Raw genomic sequence first — 21,946 nt, 5'->3', positions numbered from 1 at the left:
TTTTTTTTTAAGTAGAGCTGTAAATCTACCTGCTGTCACTTGTACATGGGTGGAATTGGGGCAAGTTACTTTACCTCTAAACTTGGGATGATTCTCCCTAATCAGTTATGGAATTGTTGTGAAGATCAAATGCTTCCCAGGCCCAAGGAACTCCCTTGATATGTGGTGATTGTCATTCCCTCCCACAGACGCCCACCCAACCTTGGGTCCAAGACAGACGCCCCTGGGTTTGGAAGGAGTGGTCGATTCAGTGGTTGACCAAGGAGGATCCAAAAATAGGGGAGGGTGGCACTTTCCACGGATGTCCCCGTATTGGATGAAAATAGGAAACTGGAAAGAACAAGGAGAGAGAAAAGAGGCGGTATGAGGAGGACAGGGAGGTCAATGTCATGCCTAGAAGGTCATGAACACAGTGGCTGCCTCCTGGAAGAACAGGAGGGCGTGGGCATCCCTTCCTTTATACAGGTAAAACTTGGGCTACAAAAGAAACCTGGAGATTCTAGACCCACTACTCCATGCGGAGGTGAGGGCACCGAGGCCAGGAGACAGGAGTCTAGAGATGAGGAAGAACTGAGTTCTGACTTGGGGCTCCACACCAGCAGCAGCAGCAGCAGGGGCCCGATTTCTCACCTTGACTTTAACTCTGTCCTTCCTCTCCCCAGGGCCACACCATCACCATCACTGTCCTTGTGCATGCAGAAGCCTGTTTCACAGATCCTAAGGATGAGGATAATGGAACCAGCAGTATGCATGTGTCTTATTTCCGCTTCCCGTCTCCTTTCCTACAAACTCCTTTTTGTAGCTTTCCCCTGTTCCCTCTTCCCATTTTTTATTTTTTTTGGCCTTTGCCTGAAAGTGCTGATCTCATCCAGATACCTGAGGTCCTTTGATCTTCAGTGTCTGTTTGTCCGTCTGTAACCCTCCTCACCCTCTTTCTTAGCCTTGCCCTTGGTTTTGACCGCAGGTGGCTGGGCCACCCTGGGTGGTCCAGCAAGGAGTCACGGTAGGGGTCAGAAAAGCTGGGCCCCACTTTGCTGAGTGGGACCCAAGAAGCCAGGCTCTGCTCAGAACACCCCACCCCTTCAGTTCTCCTGCCCTGGGTGGCCCTGACCAGGCACGAGTGATGTCTTCCCTTCCATCTGTCCAGGGGACACGATCTTAAAAAATAATTCTCCCAGCAGGAATCTGCTTCCAGAAATCCTGCCCTGATTTGAAAAGAAGGAATCAAGGAAGTAAAAGGAGACGAAGGAGAATAGAAGAGGAAACGTGAGTGTGGGAGGGAGAAGAGAAGTCAAGTAAGTGCACATATTCTCCATCGCCTCCTTAACTTTCTTAGTTGCCCTTTAGGAAATCCAGCGGAACCTAGGGCAGCACTGAAGTGGCCTGTGACCCTGACCGTGCAAGGGGAGGCTGAGAAGTTCATGGTTCAAATCAGTGTAGGCAAGTGAAGGAGGCCCTGGAAACACATATCGGGGAACCGCTCTCTGCACTTGCTAGGCCAGCTCCTCCCCTTAACCAGGAGAGGCTGGAGGGCCACCCTCCACTCACCCCATTGGGTGTAGCGCACAGTAGGTTCTTTGTTCAAAGTGTCCTTGGAGTGGGTCAACATTCCAGTCTTGCAGGACCCCAGCTGCACCCCCAGTCTTCCCAAGGGGAACGGGGAGTACTCTGAATGGATGTGGACAGAGACTTTGGGTGGGACCAGACTATCCCATTTCAGGTCTCCTGGGAAGGTGTGAAGAGGAGGCAGGCAGAGCAGGACTCCTCCTTATGAGGGCCTTGGAGCTGGGTTGGCCCAGCTGGGCATCCTGGGAGTGCCGTAGAGTCCCTGTCATCAGCTAGTGGATCCTTCTCCCCGCCAGCTTGGCCGGGAGTAGGTGGTTCAACTTCTGAGAGCCCCTGGGAGCCCTGAAGGGGAGTGCATCTCATAGCACCGTTTCCCAAGCTGAGGCTCCATGGGTTGTTCTTGGTATGTGAAAACCATGTGAACCAAACACCAACCTGAGGGAGAGAGTCTTCTAACTCAGTCTGTTCAGAGGGCAGAATGACAAGTTATTGGCATTTCTTTCAATTTCCAATTTTATGAGTTAATAAAAGTGGAGGTAATGTTTGAGTTCCATTTTAAAAAGCCAGATCATCTGTATATAACCTCATCCGGCCACAATGACTAAAGTCTTCAAATGTAGTTTTCTGATCACAGCATAGTGATCTCCGGAATGGACACCCACTGGAAAGTCACTTGAGGATGGATCCTACCACACTAGGACTCGGGGCACAGGGGTCCTGGCATCACCCTGTGTCATCAGACCTGCTGATCCTCGGGGGACCCAGATGTGTGAGACTCAGCCTTTCTGCTCTGGGTCCTAGGGACCCCCCCACCTTTTCCTCTGCCTCAGATTCACTGTCCAGGGGCAGCCCCGGAAGGCTGTCCAGGTGAGTGCCCAGGGAAATTCTCTCCTGGAAGACATTCAGAGACACTCTCTGCCCACAGACGACACACTCAGCAGAGGGCAGCAGACAGGCCTCCGTGCCCCCTAATGAGACCCCCGAGGCAGATCAGTACCCAAGGCAACCTTGCAGGCCCTGAGAGGCCCTCTGGTCCTGTAACCCTCCCCAGGAGAAACCTCCTTTCTCCTGTCTCCCCAAGGGATGCTGCCTTGTTGATTCCTATACTGACACCTGGAAAGACAGGTGGCTCTGTGGCTCAGAGGAGGACACTTGCAGTGTCTAGAACTGGAATCAGACACCAAGACACAGGGCAGGAGCTGCCTAGCTGTTTCTCCTCTCCCATGTGTAAAACAGCGTATAGAATCAGCCTCTATTCAATGTTAGATATTTTGGTATTAAGTAATAGTCACTTGCTACCAGTTGCTTTTAAGACCTTTCCTGTGAAATAAAACCAATGCCAGGAAAACACCCTACGGAGCGGTAGACCATAGTGAATTACAAAGCAGTCGGACGCCTGCCACCACCCGTCCCCTCCTTCCGTCCCTCCCCCCTCCTCTCTGTCCCCCTCAGTTTGTCTTTATTGAACACAGTAACTTCTGACTTGGCACTTCCCAGCAGCCCTGTGTCAGGGTCCCTCTGGGGACTTTATTCTTTGTGTTCCTCTGGAAGGGAAACACAGGGTCTCCATGATGAATTGGGATAACAGTCAGTTTGACCGCTGTCCCATTCACGGCTCCCCATGTCTTTCCTGGAAGATCTTCAATACGTTGCTCTGTTGCCTTCAGGGAAAGCTGGGTTCTCTCTGAAGGAGTAAAGATATTCTGCTTTTCATTTTCTCGTATGTCATTTGCGCTTTCATCCTGGATGCTCCAAAGATTTCTCTTTTTCTCTGAAGTCTCACTAGACTATCACTTGGTCTTCCTCATTCCAAGTTAGTGCTCAGAATTCTCTTGAAGGAATCACTCCAAAGCATTGTTTCATTTCCAGAAAAAATTCAACTGCAGCTTTTCATGTTGGCTTTGTGCTTTGGGTATTTCTCTTTCTGACCCCTCAAACATTTCTGTATTCAGGTGTCCTGTGGTTATCTTTGACTTTGGGCCTTTAGTCAAATCTCCTACCATCTCATGCTTAATTTCTTTTCAAATATTTCCCTCTTTTGCCTTTGTTTCTGTAAGACACAGCCCTTTGCTGTTTTTCTTTCATCAAGTGACATGACTCAGTACTTATTCCTTTATCCGCCCCCCCAGTACCTTTATATGGAATTGGTGCCAGTATTTTTCTGTTGCTCATTGTGCTATGAAATTTGTTTTTGTGCATTTTTACGAGCATCACCTTTCAGCAAGTCTTCTCTACCTAACAGAGCTTTTCTCTGATGTTTCTATGCAATGCTTGTGAATATACCACTTCCTTTCCTCTAGTCACTGCCTCGGGACTTCTTTAATGATTCCTCTCTCTAACCATCTCTCTTGGACCTGTGATCCCGCACCTGACTGTTCCTGTTGGTAATGATGTCTTTGAGTGGGACAACTGCTACCCTATTACCAAAACTTGTGGTCATTCCCTTTAGGTGGCTATCCATCTTCTGTATGCTTTCTGTGTCCATTATATATATAAAATCATTTCTTTTCCTAATTATAATTTGAACTTCTCTTTATAGATCACTATTTTTAGCTTACAATTATTGACTTTCATTTACTTCTGGCTTATTTCAGTTACAGAAATCCTTTGTCTTGCATATTTCCTTTTGAATCATTTGATTTTGGATTCATAAATTTTTCCTTTTATTTCTAGATGCATCTTCATTCAGAGGGATTCAGTTGGAGCCCTGGGGATGTATTTTTAATCATGGTGTGGCTTTTATTTATTTTCGACCCTTTATATTTCCATTCATGCCCAGGATGGCTCGTGTCCACCTTGGCCCACACCTCTCTGGTCAAATGTTTTTTTTTCTGTTTTCACCCATCAGCCCACTTTGATGCCTTATCTCTGTCACAGTATCTTGAAGAATAAAGATAAGGAAACTGTTAAAAAATAACCTCTGAAGAAAAAAAGCTTTTTAATTTTCTTGACTGATTTTCAAAATTTATAAACATATGCAAAAGCACAAAAGCATGACAGCCATATTATGATGAGAACAAAGAAGCCTCGTGGTTCACAACAACATACATGAAACTGGAGGACATTATGCTGAGTCAGGCAAGCAGAAGCAGAATGGAATCATCTCCTTTGGATGTGGAACCTAAATCTGTGTGCACAGAGCAGAATGGAGTTGCCCACAGCCTGGAGTTTGGGAAAATAGGGAGCTGTTGGTTGCAGGTCTCCATGTTTCCTGGCTGCAGGCTGCGTAAGCTTGGAGAGCTTCCTGCAGGGACTCTGTCCTGTGTCCTGGGCACTTGTTGAGAGAGTAGATCTTAGTTTCCTCAGGACCCACATAGAAGGTGAGCATGAGTTGGTGGCTGTGTCACTTAGCTCAATTCTGACAACCAGTGTGTATTGTGCACCAAAACACCACAGTGCACTCCTTTAAGTGTGCAATTTTTCTTTGTGAATTTTACCTTTATGGAAAAAAGTTTTGATTAAAACTAGACTTTCATGAAATCATTTGGAGAATCTATTTTAGGAAAGTTGTGGCACAAGAATCATCAGCTGTATGTACAGTAAAATTTACATTTTGAAATAACTGATTAGAAATCCACCCATTGCCGTTAAAGCCTTTTAACCACTCCACATCTGGTGGAAGCAACAGAAAGATCCACTTCCACATTGTAAATGACCAAGCAGGTCTGTGATCTCACAGTTGCTACAAGGGACTGATGCTATTTTCAGTTACATCAATTAGACAAAGTTGCTCCAAGTATACATTTTCTTAATGTAATTAACAAATGTACATAAATTTAAGCAAAAGTCTTACGATTTATCAAGATTTGGTACTGAGGAACTCTTACTTTTGTATTATATTATGTAAAGGTTGCCACCAAAAATGTTTTTTGTTTTTGGGGGGGTACTGGGGATTGAACCCAGGTGCCCTCAACCACCAAGCCACATCCCCAGCCCTATTTTGTATTTTATTTAGAGACAGGGTCTCACTGTGTTGCTTAGCACCTTGCTTTTGCTGAGGCTGGTCTTGAACTCATGATTCTCCTGTCTCAGCCTCCCGAGCAGCTGGGATTACAGGTATACACCACCATGCCCGGTCCAAGAATGTTATTTGTGATGTGTACATTTACATTGCTCCTCATGTACCCTTATCACTTGTATTATGTAGTATAAATAATATTTTAAGATAAATGTTTGTAATTGAGTATCTGTCACCCCACTGTTCTTATGTGTTTTTACGTGAGGACTTTTGAGTTTTCTCTTTGCCTTGACTCTCTTTCCTAACCTGTTTTATGTGACTGTAACAGAATACTAGAGACTGGGTAATTTAAAAAAGGAAGTACGTTCATTTCTCAGTTCTACAGGCTGAGAGTTCCAATGTCAAGATGCTGGCATCTGCCGAAGCCCTCCCCGCTGCTGTGTCCTCTGGTGGCTGAGGGCTGAGTTAACCTTTATAACAACCTCATGCTGACAATCGAGAACAGGCTCCCCAGGAACCAGCACTAATCCATTCCTGACTGCAGAGTCCTCATGAGCAAATCACCTCTGAAACATCCCCTTTCTCAACCCCATCACTTTGGGGCTTAATTTTTCAACACATGAACTCTGGAGACCCTTTCAAACCATAGCAGTGTGTGACATAGTACACAGCCGGTCCTGCAGAGGGCAAGGTGTGCCTTCCTGCACGACGGCGCTACTGAGTGGAGCCAACAGAGGAGACTTTAATTCAACCTCACAGTGACAACAGACTGACCCTGTCACCTAAGAATTCCCCTGCCTTGCAATACCCTGTCTCAGCCGAGGGGTTCATGCAAAGGCACCACCTGCCGCGGGCAGCATGGATCTATCACCAGTGGTCATTCTGGGGCAGACCTCATGCCACAGTGGGAGGACTCAGGGTCCCACGGAATCCCCTCCCTTGTAGCCCTGGAGCTCAGGGTGACAGGTGATCAACTGCAGAATGTGACTTTAAACCCAAGAGGCCAGAGAAATCCCAGAGTTTGATTAGATTTTCCTGTCTAAGCCTAAATGGAAACATGAAATGGAAATGGAATTCACTGAAAAATTTACAGACCATGCATGACACCTTGGGGTCTGGTGGGATTTAGGGGAAGCCTACAGGGGTTATTAGGGGGAGACATTTATCTTAAAATGATGTTTTGATGTATTGTTTATAGTTCAGAAGGATCTAAATGCAAATATAAAGCTCCCCTTTACCCACCCAGAAGCAGAATCTGCTAAAAGCAACATTTACTTATCCTAGAACAAAAGCTGTAAACCTAGGGCAAACTCACTAGAGAATGACGACTTCCGTAATCCCAATGTCTAGAAAACCAAGGCAGCTAGAACATTCACATTCAGATTCTTGTGAGATTTTATTTCTCTTGGTTAAATGCTTTGGCATGGAATTGCAGGGTCATAGGGTAAGAAGATGTCCCTCCCAGCCCACCCTGATCCCACTTTGCCTGCCACCCCAGCAGGCTCAGCAGCTGCCCCTTCCCATGTGTCCAGGACAAGGGCAGGACCCACAGGTGCTGAGCACAAAACGGCTGCCTTTTACAGGAAGGCTTATCCAGGAAGCCTACTCCCAAGAGGTGCCCCTCTCTGCCTGCCAGGTCCCCGTCCTCAGTCCTTCCTGACAGTTTTTGGGGCAGACTTGCTAATCTCTAGCTCAAAGCTCTGAAGCTGAAAGCCCTCAACTCTTAGCAGGAGATCCGATGCCTGGGAGGGTCCAGGGTGTGGATCTGTAGCCTTGGCCCATGACATTCCCTTGTTTCTCTCCCTCCCACATCTTATATATGGCCATTGGGCCTTGTGAGCACGATGAAGGCATGTATCTGTTATGCGTGTGCAGATTAGTGCTTTCTGTGTACACGTGCCTGTTCTTTGCTTACAAGTTCCAAAGATGTGTCCCAGCTACAGGCCAAAACAGTCCCTACTTCCCGTGTGCCAAGTTGGCAGCTGAAGAAGAATGCTCAGAGCTCAGCTTTCTAAACCAAGGAACCAGCTTTGCCCATCTGCTTTCCTCATCACCCCTGCCCGTGACCTTGGGGGGCAAGGACCTGCCAGAAGGACTCAGCTGCCCAGAGCCTGCTCACTGGGGCCAACCCAGTTCCCTTGGCTGGTAAGGTCATACAGATGCCCCTGACCCAGCATCAACTTGAAGGCCGTGCTGCAAGTATCCAGTGACTTTGCCCTGGCAATTTGCCAAAGCACCTCCAAGATGCTACTCTGTGATTCTGCAGACACAGTGCTCCTCTCAGGGGATCCGTACCTCCATCAGAAGAGGCCGGTGCTGTCTGCTGCCAATTCCAAGATGTCCCACAGATCAGTCAGTGTGCCGAGTAAATTAAATTGGTCCAGGAGCAGATAGTCACCCCTTGTACACCAGGTGTGCCCACGACCCCTGCACAGGGATGACTGTGCTCAGAGACCTGGGAGAGTAGGAAAGAGCTGGCTGGCTGGGGAAGACCCTACAGTTATGGAGAAGCAGGACCATCAGAGAAAGGGCCCCCATGGCACTAGGGCCCCTGGAGATCCATGGCAGCCTCTCTTCCTCAGTGCTAAGGCCTGGGTCTCTGCAGAGAAACCTCCATGCCAAGAGCTCTGAAGTCAGAACCAACAAGGAACTCCACACCTCCCTGTGATCTCTTGCTCCAAAGAAATGCCATCAAGAGCTCATACAGCGTCACCCGAGGTCCCCCATCACGGCAGAGAGGTCCAGCCTCAATGGGGTGGACAGTAACCCTCAATGATTTGTGCTCCCAAACCTGACAGTTCTAGGCTTTTTGAAAAGGCAAGTTTCCTCTGCTGCCACACAGGCAAGGGGACCCTCTGATGGTGCTGCCACTTCCAGAGCTGGGATTTTGTCCGGGAGTAGGAAGCCATGCTCCAGAGCGTCACCACTGAGGGGCGAGGCCCAGGCCGTCTGAGACCGCATCGCCCACAGCCTTCCAGCTCTCCTGCCTGCGCAGGTGCTGTTCCTCCTCTTGCGGGTCCTTCCAGCACACAGCCGGGGAGGTGTGGGAGAGAGCGGGGGGGGGCCCTGTGATTGGCAACAGTGGCAGCTTCTGTGCATCCTGTGTCTGGCAGAAGTGGGGCTCTCCCTGTCACCTCCTCTTCCTCAGAGGCCCTTTCAGGCTCCACTTCCCACTCCCTGGTGACAGCCCCCAGTCACTTTGCTGATGCTTGCTCCCTCTTCTGCCCCTGTCAAGGGTGACATCACAAGGCCACAATCTGCCTTGCTTGCCTCCTTCAGCTCTGGAGGCCTTTCCCCACCTTCAGGTCAAAGGCCCCTGTCGGGGGATCCCCTCTGCATGGGGAGGAGCCAGGCCCTTTGTGTCCCAGGGCTTCAGCCAGAGCGACAGCAGGTGGCGGTTGTCTCTTCCCACCATCCCCAGCACCCCCCACCATGGAGCCTCCCAGCGTCCACCTCTTCCCCAGTCTGCCAACTGGGGCATCTTCCATCAGTTCCAGCCCCTCAGTCAGCACATGGGCAGGCTGGGCTCTAAAGACAGTGTCTGACTCTAGGGCCACTCCCTCCTCCTCCACCCACCTCCCCCTCAGCTCTTCTCCTGAGATGGGCTGGATCCAGCCAAGCTTCCTCCCGCCTGCCTAGGTCCTTCCACCCCGCTGCCGTCCCCAGTGTCAGCATGGCTTCAGCCACAGATGCCTCCAACCTGCCTGCCGGGAGGAAGTCCTGCTGCCCCGCCCAAACTTCAAATTTCCCCTTGAACCTGGAGTCTCTGCCCTACCTGTATCTGGAGCCCTCCATGGGCCGCAGCCCAGAGTCCTCACCTTTATGGCTATCAGCTCCAGCTCGGTTCCAGGCCCCAAACTTGACTGCAGCATGGACACCCCTGGGCAGCCCAACGCAGCCAGCCCCTGGTGATTCCTTACCCACAAATCCCACCTTGGACACTGTGCCAGCACCCAGCCTGCCTTTGCTGTCACCTGAGCTATATTCTCAGGCCGGCTCCTGGTTACGTGCACTGCCTCTTGGTTCTGTAGCTGGCCACCCACATGCCCAGTACTTCAACCCATTTTGGCCCCGCCATTGGCAATGCTGCCCAGTGTTTGCAGACCAAAGCCCAGTCCCCTGGGGGTTGGCAGTTTCAGCAGCCCGTATGGGCTTTGGAAGGAAAAAGTCGGCCGCAGATCTGATATCTGCTTTGGGACACTAAGCATCTCTTCAGAATGAAAAGGTGCCCTGGAACCCCCATGACCACCACCAGGGGACCAACGCCCAAAATAGTTCCGTATTTGGTAGCACTATTGTCTCTAATTTTAGTTCCTTCTCTGGTAGCCCACCCAAGCAGAGACCCCTAAATTCTATTCAGGAGCCTAGCACCTCCGAAAATAAGCCTGCCTCAAGTTTTTGAGGTCCACATAGGCCTCAAAACCTGGCAATCCTGCTTTTCTGGGGTGGGTAAAGCAACGTCACTCATCATGGCCCTGAGGGCCCCTTGGTCCGTTGTCCAGGACTCTGTTAGACACAGAAGTGCTGGGCCCTTAACCACGGTCTTCCTTGTATGGCTTGGGGACCCATTCCTTTGGGATCTAAGAGGCAAATGCCAACCTGAGACAACATCTACTTCCTCCCACGCTGGACCTTGTGTGAGCCATGCTTAGATGTGGCCTCCAGGTCCAGACCAGAGAGCTCTGTGATCCTGAGGCAAACTGGAGGCTCCGGGACCCAGCATTTCGATCCTACCCACTCCTGTGTGGCTTTGTCCACAAACGTGGGTCATTCGAAGCTAAGGTTCCATCTAATTCCAGTGGCTGGGTCCCCATGTCAGAAAACGGAGAACCGTGGCCCATTTCCCTCCAGTCCTAGAGCAAGCAGACAGCCCCTTCGACCAAGACTCGACTTCCTGCCTTCACCTCCCTCTCAGAACGCTTGTGTATCTTATGAGGATCTTAGAATAAAGCCTGGTTCTTACTCTTTTGTTCTCAAGTGTCTGTGCTCCCCGGATCCAGAGTGAGAAAGCACCGCTTTGTATGTGTGGTGACACTGAGGTCAGACCTGTCGCTGAAAGTTTCTGTGGCCCTGCCAATGGGCTGTGGTCAGTAGCACCTCTCAGTGGCTACAAGGACTGACACCTGCATAGCAAAGTGTACTTTGAGTTTGAGGGATGGTGGCCCTGGATCAAGTGCCCCCAAGGGAGTGACAGACATGGACACTCCCCTTTGCTGTTGAGCAGACACCCGCCTGTCTGACCTGGAGTGGGCATTTTCGTCCCTCCCCCCATCCACCAGGTGTCCACACTCACTACATTTAGTCTTTCTTAACACAGTGATTTCTGTTTTGAATTTTTTGCTTTTAATGAGTCTTGGGCTAATCACCGACATGAACATCTCACCCAGAAAAGTGTGGGCCTGGCCTCAAGGCTCCTGGGCCAGGAAGAACAAGGAAAGAAAACTCACTTCTGTTCTGTAACCAAGAAGACCTTCATGACACAGTGGAACATTCTTGGCCGATCGGTGTCATCTGGCTTTGAAAAAGCTTAAGCTCTAAGTCCATCTCTTCCCCTTTTCTAAAAATCAGAAGGGAAGGGGATCAAAGGCTCAGAGATTCCCAGCTTGCTGTCAGAGGCTAAGACCTCCAGCGGCCCTCTGGAGCTGGGAGTCCATTCACTGCTACCCTCACAACAAGAAAGAAACCGAAAAAATGGATCATCAGTGACTCTTCCTAGATCCGTCAAGAGAATTGAGATCACAGAGCAAACCCTTGCTCCAAACATCGGGGAGCGAGGCTGAGGGGGCAGTGAGTGAGCTTCACTGAGCAGAGCAGGAGGCAGTGTGCGTAGGTAGGAACATTCAAACCGTGACTGGTTAGAGGAAGGCCTGGTGTGGGTGAGCTCTTATCACGTTTTACCTCTAAGAACCCCACCACTTTCTCAGGGTGAGGATCAGAGAACAATTCCCCCATGCTTTCCTAGGAAGGAGGGGGAAATTAGCCATTTTGGAAGCACACCGAGAGCATTCTGTTCTCCTTCACAAAAGCCCACCCTTGAGGGAAACTAGTTTAGCAGAGCAAGTCCATCTTAGGGTCTAGTAACAGTGCACCTGCCCAAGGAAAGGAAAACATGTAGCCACCTCTAGACTTCCACCTGGTAGAAGGGAAACAGCCACTCTCTCATCTTAGTGGTGGAAAAAATAATAAAAATAAAAAAAGCTTAGAAGCACTTGTGATGGTCAAAGCCCTGGGACACAGGGCCACTGGAAGTCTTTGCCTCTGACAGCAAACAATAAAGACAGCATGACATCTCAGCCAGACAGATGTACATCTCACATTCAAGAACTGTTCCTCTTGGGTGTCTTTGCCTGTGACATCACGGAGGGCTTTTGACAACAGAAACATTTCTAAGGAATACTAAAAGGAATACAAGAAGACAGTTTTGAAGGGTTAGGGCAAGCATCAAACCAGACTCAGATGGGACAGAGATTTTGGAATTAGCAGATGGGGGATCAAATTAACTAGGATTCATAGGCTAAGAGCTGTGATGAAAAAAGTGGGGAACATGCAATACTCACAAGGAGAAAGCACAGCATGAAGAGACAGAGCGAGCTGAAGAACCAGGCTGATGCGGCAGAGAGAGAGTGGGATCATGAGACCAGGAATTTACAACTACCGAGATGGATACTGATACGGGTCGGATGGGAAATGTATAGACAGCATGCTAGAACTGGTAAGAGGCGTAAACAGGGAGATTGGAACTCTAAGGAACAATCAAAGAAATGCTCGAAATGAAAAGCCCCGATATACATGGAGGACGCCTCGGTGGGCTCCCCAGTAGACAGGTCAGGGTGGAGGGAAGAGCCTGTGAGTTTCAGGAGATATCCATGGAATCTTCTTGAACTAAAATTTGAGAGAAAACCAGACTGAAGAAAACAAAAAGTACTATAAAAGAAGAAGGAGACAACTACAAAAGACGTACCATCTTCGTAAGGCCTGAGCAGAAGGTGAGAGAGCCAGGAGGTGTTTGCGGTGATGATAAAGGATAGCCTTTTATTGAGATAGAAGAACACCAGGCTGGGTGCAGCCTATTCAAATGTCAGAGGATCAAAAACTCGAGCCTTGAAAGAGGCCAGAAGAGGAGAAATCATCTTATTTGTAGAGGAACGAATTTACAAATAAAATTGGGCTGTTTCTGTAAAAACCACACAAGGGAGAAGACTGTGGAAAGCAGTATGTAAATGTCATAAAGAATCTCACCACCCCCCCTAGAGTTCTATATTCATTGAGTTTATCCTTCAAAAGTAAAGGACCAATAAAAATTTTCTATGATACAAAGAGAATCTGTGGCCAGCAGACCTACCTTGCAAGAAATGTTAAAAGAAGTTCTTCAGAGAGGAGCCAAATGATAAAAGTTTGGGTCTACAGAAAGAATGGAAGAGTGTTAGAGAAGTTACGCATGCAGGCGAAGGAAAATGGTGTTTGATTTTTACTCTTCTCATCAACAGATACAGTTTTGTTCAAAATCACCATAACAACAATGCATTTGGTAATGATAGCTTGGGGACAAGCGAAATAATGTAGAATGGCAATTTCCTAAGCATTGGGAAGGAGAAACTGAGCTCATTCTTATAAGGTACCTGCGCTCACTGTGGAGCCATATTTAGCTTACTGGCATATTTAGGTGAATACAAGTGAAGCCATTTTTAAATTTTTCTTATGCTAAAAGAACAGAGAAAGTTGAATCACATAAAATGCTCAATTAAAAGCCGAGAACACAAATAAAGAAAAAAAAGTTAAGCATGTGTATGTGTGTGTGTGTGTGTGTGTGTGTGTGTGTATTTTTGTGTGTAAGAAATACAAAAGGACAAGGACAATGAATAGAAAACAGTTTTAAATATGGTAAACATTAATCCAACTATATCCATAATCACTGTTACTAATAAATTAATATTGCTTATATGAAATCATGACAGCAAAATATGCATCTGCAGTTTGTAAATTGATATTGTCATTCGTGTGTCACTATTGCCCTTTTACATATATGAGTCATAAAGGCCCCTGTCTCTTAAGTGGTGACCTAGAAGATCTCTAAGATGTTTTCCAGTTCACAGACTCTGTGGTTCATTCACCAATAAGTGTTCACAACAGCTTTTAAAACTCTAACACCAGCTTCCTCAAGTGGTGTCTCCGCTTAGCTTTCTGCCAGTCTGAGCCTGTCATCAATATTCATGAACACTCTATATGCATGGTCTGTGCCACACCCTCTGCTGGGCCAGGCTCTCCACTGGTCACCCTGTCTGCTTAGAGTCTATGGAAGCACAGTGTTCCCCCTGCCTCAGGGCCTTTGCACCATCTCCTCTCTCTACCTGGAGCATTCCTTCTCTGACTCCTCATGCCACCCCTCACTTCTTCACCTCACTCCCAAATCAGGGTCACTGCTAAATTTCTGAGGCAGGGCCTTTCTCCCTTTCGTTTGAGAGCCTTGGGTCATGGCCTTAAGCTGCCCACTAGGGATGTGCCCCAAGGAGTCCTAAGAGTAATGAAGGAAGGGAAGGATCTTTGATGGACCTGAGGAGGGGGTGAGCTCTGTTTCTGCTGTTCTCATCCATTTATTACTATCTCATTTATTTATTATCAGTAAAATGCTAATAACAAAAACAGCTGCATCTCCCTCTGGAGGGTGTCTGTGTCAAGTGGATACTGCAAGATCACAGGGGGCTCCGAAATTGGGGTTTGAGGGAAGGGGTCAGGGTTTGCATGGCCAGAGGTTGTCTTTATAATTCCAAGGTGGATACCTCCTCTCAGAGAAATGAAGCTCCTTTTTGAGTTTCAGGTTAAAGTTCACTCAGAGCAGAGTTGAGGAAAGCGAGGGCCAAAGATGGCCAGAGAATCACCAGCAGTCACGGGGCCTGGGGGCGGCAGTACTCTGGTGTCCAGTGGGTCCCATGGAGGGAGGGAGTCCCCAAAGCCGGTCATCTTTTTGGTGGGGGATTCTGCTTTCTTCGGGCCAGGGGGACTGGTTGGTACCCCCTGGGGGAATCAGAGGCTGAGACACCTCCCCGTCTGCCCTGAGGCTGTGAAGAGATTATAGCTGGACTCTTCAGGCCTCTGGTTCCTGTAGAAGGGGACCCTCCTCTTGGAGTGGGGAGGACACCAGGAGGTCCAGGCAGCGAGTTCTTCTCCAGACTCGGATGAGCCACACCATGGGACCCACTGAGGCTCTGGGTCAAGGCCAGGAACCTGGAGCCATCTCAGGGAGTCCCAGGGAGGAGGACTGGTGAGTGGCCTGGGGCCTGGCTGCAAAGCCAGGATGGTGGTCTGACAGGAGCCTCCTGCAGGTGTCTGGAGTCTGGCTCTCTCCCTGATGCCCATCTGCTACCTCTGGGGCTGAGCGCCGGCAGGGCAGGGGTCAGCCAATCTGAGCAGAGGTGAGGTGGGGGTGAGTGGGGCCCTCGCCTCTGCAGGGTTGGGAAGGCAGGCTGAACCCCCAAAACACAGAGTGCGTCATGCTCCCCCGGGCTGGCCACTGTCTCCTTCATTCAAGGAACAGGCCTGGGCGGGGGACACCCTTTCTCCCACCAACATGTGCTCTAAGGAGCAAGTGGCTTCACTTCTCTGACCCTCAGTTTCCTCATGTGTAAAGTGGAGGCGACAGAGCTGCTGCTGTCCAGGCGTTTTCGGGGTGTCGTGAGAGACCCATCAAAGCGCTTGGCCTCTCGGGGTGAAGCCTCCTCCCCGTCCCCCTCCCCCCAGCCCCCAGTCTCCGGCCTCCTCTGCGGGGCTCAGGCAGGGGGTGGCTAAAGCCCAGCTGGAACCAGCAAGATACCGGCCCTGCGACCTGGACCGGTCCCTGCCTCTCTCTGGGCCTCAGTGTCCCCATGTGTAGAGGCAGATGCTACCCTACAACCTCTCTGAGGGGCAGAAGTGACGAGTACATTTATGGAGCACTTACTGTATGCCTCAGGCTTCCCTTGCAGCCCCACCCCCCTGGTCGCAGTGTCATCAACAGCCCCTGGTACAGGAAGCGGGGCTCAGAGCCGATTGGCCCATCCACAGGCGCAGCTGGAGGCACAGCTGGGAGGCCCCAGTCCTGCTCTCCCAGTGGCTGGTCCCCTTGGGCGCGGGGCTCACTTTGAGGCTTCCGGTCTCCCTTCAGCCCTCCTCCCCTCCTTCCTTCCTCCCCAGCCTCCCGGGCTCTCCTGGGGCAGCAGCTGCCACCAAACTCAGCACAAAAGGCCACAGCAGCTGCGGCTCTGTCCCCACCCAGCCAGGAAATGAGACGAAAAACACAAAAACACGTGAGGGTGGCCAGCCTGGGGGGCATCTGGTCGCCGGCGCTGGCTCTGCACCTGCAGCCGAAATGGGGATTTCATTCCTTCAGCTGTCTGTGGCCCTACTGTGTTCCTGGCACTGAGTGAGGCCCTAGGGAAGGGGTAGGAGAAGGGGCACACGTCTGTGCCATCCGAGTGCTTGCCCTAAATTACAGAAGGCCACTCTGGGACATTCTTCTTGACCCATCTTCACCCCAGCGGTCACAGCACTCTTATTAACCCTTAATGAGGCACCTGGAAAACAAGGTCCAGCCAGGGGAAGAGATTTTTTTCTGAGTTTGCACAACTGGTTGGTGCTGGAGCTGGGAATCTGAATTCTTTTCTTTGAACCATTGGTTGATGGGCCTTGACCTTCTGAAGGCAAACCAGTTCATCACATTCACCCTGTTGTTTTCTAATGAAGCTTCGTCATCCTTCTGTCTCACTGATGTTTGTCCCGCACATATATATGGCATTTTAACAGAAACATGCACCGATTTTTAGTTATGTCTCTATAATTTATCCAGTCTTAGTTATTTAGCTCTTGTGTTGGAACCACTGGAATCCACCATGGGCACCGGTACATTTGCAGTTATTTCTACTAAATTTTTAGCTAGGTGTCCTAATGGTTCCATGTCTCCTTCCTGTGTTTTCTCTTCTTTTGAATTGACTATCAGTATTATTTTGGACATTCTTCCCACTGAATTATTATGGAATTCAAACTCTATGCTATTATTCCTACTTGTATCATTTTGATACCCCAAATTAACTTACAGTGAAAAAGGATGTGCCTACCTCACTTCAAACTAAACGAAGACACCAAATCTTGTCACCATCCCTCTTACCCTATGTCACTTTTATCTTATAATTTACTTCTAACGTGTTTTATTCACTCACCTCTTTGAAAACTGTTATTTGAGGAGTATTTCATTTCTGTTTATTTACCCATGTCAACTTTCATTCCGAGATGATCCTTCCTTCATTCCCTCAACTCCCTCAGGCTTTCTCTGAAGTGTCCTCTTTATTTTCACTCTGGCCTGTGTAACACTGGGGGTGGGGGGAAGCTTTGGGAGCTTTGGGAGGTGGGGCTTAGCGGGAGCAAGGTAGGTCATTGGAAGGCTCCGCCCCCTTCCTCTCTTTGCTTCCTGAGCATCTCACAGGGAGCAGCTTGGCTCCACACACGTTTTCTGCCATCATGAGCTACCACAGGCCCTCAAAGCAGTGGGCCAACCCACTCAAACTGAACTAAGTAGGTCTTCCCACCTTTGACCTTCTTGGGTCACAGAAACATAGGGATGGATTTTCTATTTTTCATTTCTATGTGTGTATATGTGTGTGTGCGTTGCATGCTAAGCACATACTCTACCACTGATTCTTTGACCCTGGTTTTGATTTGATATTTAGTAGAATCTGTGATAATGTTATTAAAATATTTAAAACATCATATGATTCTGACAATTATAGAAACTTGAGCCCTTGGATGGCTAATGTAGTACCTGAATATAGAAAAATTTCTAATGATTTGAAAATCCAGGGGTTCTATCTTCCCCAGTTACCTCAGTCCTATATATAATTGGCTCCAATACTTGTCTTCTTTCTTTTATTTCCATTATGAAATAAGATGAAATTGCAAATATACACTTTGTAAAAGCATATGTCACTCATTTGAATATACATATTCAAAAGACAAAATATACATATTCAGAAGACAAAAATCATTTGCTTTTGATATCATAAGCAGACTAAGCCAGCCAAAGCTCTCAATAAGTGTAGACTTCTGCCAGCCTTTATTTTAGATGACAGCATATTGCCTGTGTGCCTCGCACTGAGAGAGGCCCTAAGGGAGGGGTGGGAGAAGGGGCACACGTCCATGCCATCTGAGCGCTCACCCTAAATCACAGAAGACCATTCTGGGACCTTCTTGATTTGATATTTAGCAGAATTTCTGTTTATTCAAAATTAGGACCTTCTTATTAAAGAAGAAGGGGGAAAGAAAGAAGGAGTAAAAACCCATCTCCTCCCTACTAGGGAGTCCTCAATTTATGACCATGTGAGGATTCCTTGAAAGTACAGCATGCATGCCAGCAATCTACTCCACAAATGTGCACATGATCACTGAAAACTGAACTCTAGTTGATGGGTAAGAAGAGCTCTCCAGAAATAAGATTGAAAGTACATTTTTAGAAGTGTTCCCCAGATTTATACCACATGCGCACAGGAGACTCTCGTCAGGATCCCGAGCATCTTAGTATAGGGCTGCCCTGGGAGGGGCCCCATCCTGTGGTTAGATGTGAATACATTTCAGGTGGCTCCTGCAGCCACCTGGGGCTTTTTGATGCTGTAAAAATGATCACTGTGAAAGTCCTAATATAACCCCAGCACTTGGGTTTAGTTGCATGATTTGAGGTTTGTGATAGATCATCAACTACTCTGTGTGCACCTATCTTAATAGATCACTCAACTACTCTGTGTGCACCTATCTATCCCTTCACCACTTTTAATTGAAATATTATTTATATATTATCATTTTCATATCCTAACTGTAAAGTCCAATGAACTTTCACAGGCTGTGTAGTCATCCCCTAGGTTGAAACAAAGCCCAGACATAGGCCTGGAACTCACACCCACAGAACTCTCTGAGGCCTCCTTCTGGTCCCAGGTCCCTCCCCCAGGGTTTACCATAGTCCCTTGCAAACCTGGATTCCCTTTTGTGTCTGCATGTGCTTCCTCTACATTTAGTGAAACTCACCTACATTCTTTTATATACTTAAGGATCACTCTTCCCATGAACATAGAGCATGCAGTTGTTGAAATATGCTGGAATTTGTTCACACGTTCTACTGCCAACGAGGGGTTGGTAGTTAACAGCTTTGGGAGGTGATGAATTATGCTGCCGAGGACCTTCCTGCCAGTGACCACCTGGGACACACACGTGGATGTCTGTATCTCTCTCCCAGACAGGAATCACTGAGATACAGGGATGCTTTTGTTCACCTTCAGGGGATGCAGAGTTTTCCAAATGGGGTGCAAGTCAGATGCTCACTCCAGCTGCAGAAGAGAGACCCTTGCTTCACAGCCTCACCAACACTTGGCATTTTCTACCTTCTTTATTCCAGCCATGCTGGTGGCTTTCCCCCAAAAGCAAGAGAAAGGGACAGGTGCTTCTGGGTACGGTAGCTCATAGATCCTGACAGTTTGGAGGTAACAAGAGGGGCAACTTGCTCCGCCTCTGTCAGTGCTGGGGTTATTTTAGCGTCTGATCCAGAAGAAATAAGAACAGAGGAGGTTTTGAGTGGTACTGGATAGCACTGCCACCACGAGCCCTAGGAATGCTCAAATCCCGGGAGCTAGACATCCTAGGAACAGTGTCAAACATGAACTCGAAGGACCAGTTTATTCTTGGTGTGCAAACACATGTTGCAACTCCCTTGAATACTGGGTTAGGGCAGTGCACAGCTCCACCACCAGTGAGCTGGCCACTCCCCTTGTTGGACAAGCTTCCTAGTGACAGGGCAAATGAAGGGCCTGTTGAATGCCCAGCTGAGATGAGCTGTCTCTGAGATAGAAGTCTGTGCCTTTGTTTATCAATTTAGTGAAGATATGAAACCTTGCTCGTTCCTTGCTCTGAGCCTCTTTTGAACAATGTTGAATTTCCTTTGTTTCAGAGTCTGATTACTCATGCCTTTACCCTCTTTTGTCCCATTTGTGTCAAAGAAATGGGTTATTTTTACCATGAGGTGGCTTTCCTGCATTCACCATTATCCCATCATTTTGGCTGGTTGCTGTGGAAACACAGGTCACTCACCCACAGGGACTCTGACATAAAAGTTAAAAAATATAGTCATGGTTTCTTGTGGAATAATTATCCCTGCTTCTGATGGTTGCAGTTGGGGCCCTGCTCCTGGGACCACTGCACCAGTTAAGAAACAGAAAGTAGAGGTGACTTGGGGAACAAAGAAAGAAGCATATTGTTCCCCCTCTTCCCTCAAGGGGAAGAACCACAGATGTCCTCTCCACCCCCCGCCCCCCACACTAGAAAAGCAGAGGCATCTGCCTAGTGGGGGCACCCCCTTGGTGCCCCTCTTGGGACACATGGGCACACAGAGGTGGAGACAGGTGAGCAAGCCCATGGCCTCTGCATCTCCCGCTTCAGACAACGCCTGCGCCATTGACCACTACTGGGGGGATGAACACGTGTCCATTGGTCTAGCAAAATGTGTTTGGTGGCCTGAATTGGTGCAGTGCCCTTCTGCTTTTTTGTTGCACTCTCAGCATTCACAGGTGGCTCCTGGTATCCATGGTGCAGCCCAGAATCCACATGTACTATCTAAAACCACAGGTAGCCTGCTGGGGCTCCAACACTGGTTCAACACAACCCACTTGCTGGCTCTACGGCCATCTGAAGTCTCCTCTTGTTGGCAGACAGAACACTTCTGATAGGCACTTTGGGCCTTAGAGGTTGCAAAAGCAATACTTGGAGATTCAGCCCATCTTTGCTTTGCTGCAGCCCCGAGGTTCCTCATTGCGTGGACCCACGTGGCCACCTCGAGCATGCTCACTGGCATATCGGCTCACCAGTTTCAATCACCTTATGAACTTTCTGAAGAGCCACAACCTGTTCCTGCGAGTGCCATTCAAAAGTTGTCCAGCTCTTTGTTGGCCAATCAAGAATGATTTGTAGGGTACCATTCAAGTGAACTAGAAGCCAGGTACTCCTCAGGTGGTTCCAAAGTTAGTTCTAGGGAAAGAGTCCACTAGCTGGCGAATGCCCTTAGCTGTTGGCATTGCTTTCTAGCACGTTCTGCACAAACCATTTCCATTTTGGAAATGTACTCTTCTGGGTACTTCCCTCCCTATTAGAGTCTTTCTCTGATATCATCCAAGGTATGATGGGTATTTCAGATTTGGGGTCAGTTTTAATTTTATGTCTAAGAGAAAGTTAATAATTGTTTCTTAAATGGAAATTCTCTTGTAGTTAATCCCACAGTTGTACTGGGGGTGGTTCAGGGGATTTCGTTGTAAGTTCCAGTCCCATTCTGCATACAAGGCTATGTACATACCAACATTCAAGCTTCTGTTCTGAACTGTGTGGGCCTCAAGTGTTTCTACTGATTCCCATTTAACCTGTCCAACTAACGTTGCTTGAAAGGTACATTCCCATGCCCTGTCAGATACAGTATCAGTATCCAAAACCATAATGCCTCTAGGTGAAAGAGACACAACCACTTCACATAAATCCTGCTTAAACATTTCAATTTTTGTCTAAATTTTTCATCTCAATCACATTGACCTTTGCATTTCTGTATTTTCTCAATTTAATTGTCAATCCTGTTAGGACCTCACAATAGCTTTTGGTACAACACAGTCGTGGGATTTCCCTTGTTAAGGAGTCCAGATTATTTGACCCACTTGTGAGCATAAAGTTTTGGGGTTCCCAAGGGAGAAACCCAAGATTCACTGGCTCTTTTAGTTTTTGATAAATCTGCTTGACGATTGCCCCATTAAGATCTTTGTTTCAGTGCTTTGGGGTCAGGGTTATTCATATAGATCCTTAAAGATCAGGTAAGGATTTCCATCCCACTGGGGTGAGCCCCTTGATTCTGCCCCTTTGCCTTTCTCCACATTTTCTCCTTCGGGTTGTTCATCAGTCTATTTTTGACATCTATAAGACGCATCATGGGAGCTGAGCGACACAATTCAATGAGTCCTTTCAGACTGGGGCTTGGTTTTGTAGTAGTAAGGTTCTGCTGCGTGCCCCCCAGACTGGGGCCTTTAATCACAGCATTGGCCCTGCTCTGGATCAAAGGGTGAATTCAGGGGATTAATATCATTGATCAACATAAAGCCAGGCCGCCAGGGCTGGCCCACGAAGCACGTCAAAGGCCTGGCATGTACATGTCCTCCTTCTCAGGATAAACTTTACAGTGGCTTTTATCTGGCCCACCACACCCCTGTCCCCTCCAGAATGATCTGCTGTGTGCCTGGACCATGTATAGGTATCTGTGATTATTTCATAGAGAAATGTGGGTCCTGCATCAACCCAAACGTGTTCTCCCACCCCGCCATATTCAAACCTAGAAGGTACTGCCACTGGTCAGCCTGACAACCCATTTTAGTGCTGCTTCTTCAG

The sequence above is a fragment of the Ictidomys tridecemlineatus genome, chromosome 2 (assembly GCF_052094955.1).
Source record: "Ictidomys tridecemlineatus isolate mIctTri1 chromosome 2, mIctTri1.hap1, whole genome shotgun sequence".
In the NCBI taxonomy this organism is placed as follows: Eukaryota; Metazoa; Chordata; class Mammalia; order Rodentia; family Sciuridae; genus Ictidomys; species Ictidomys tridecemlineatus.
This window is presented reverse-complemented; position numbering follows the sequence as displayed.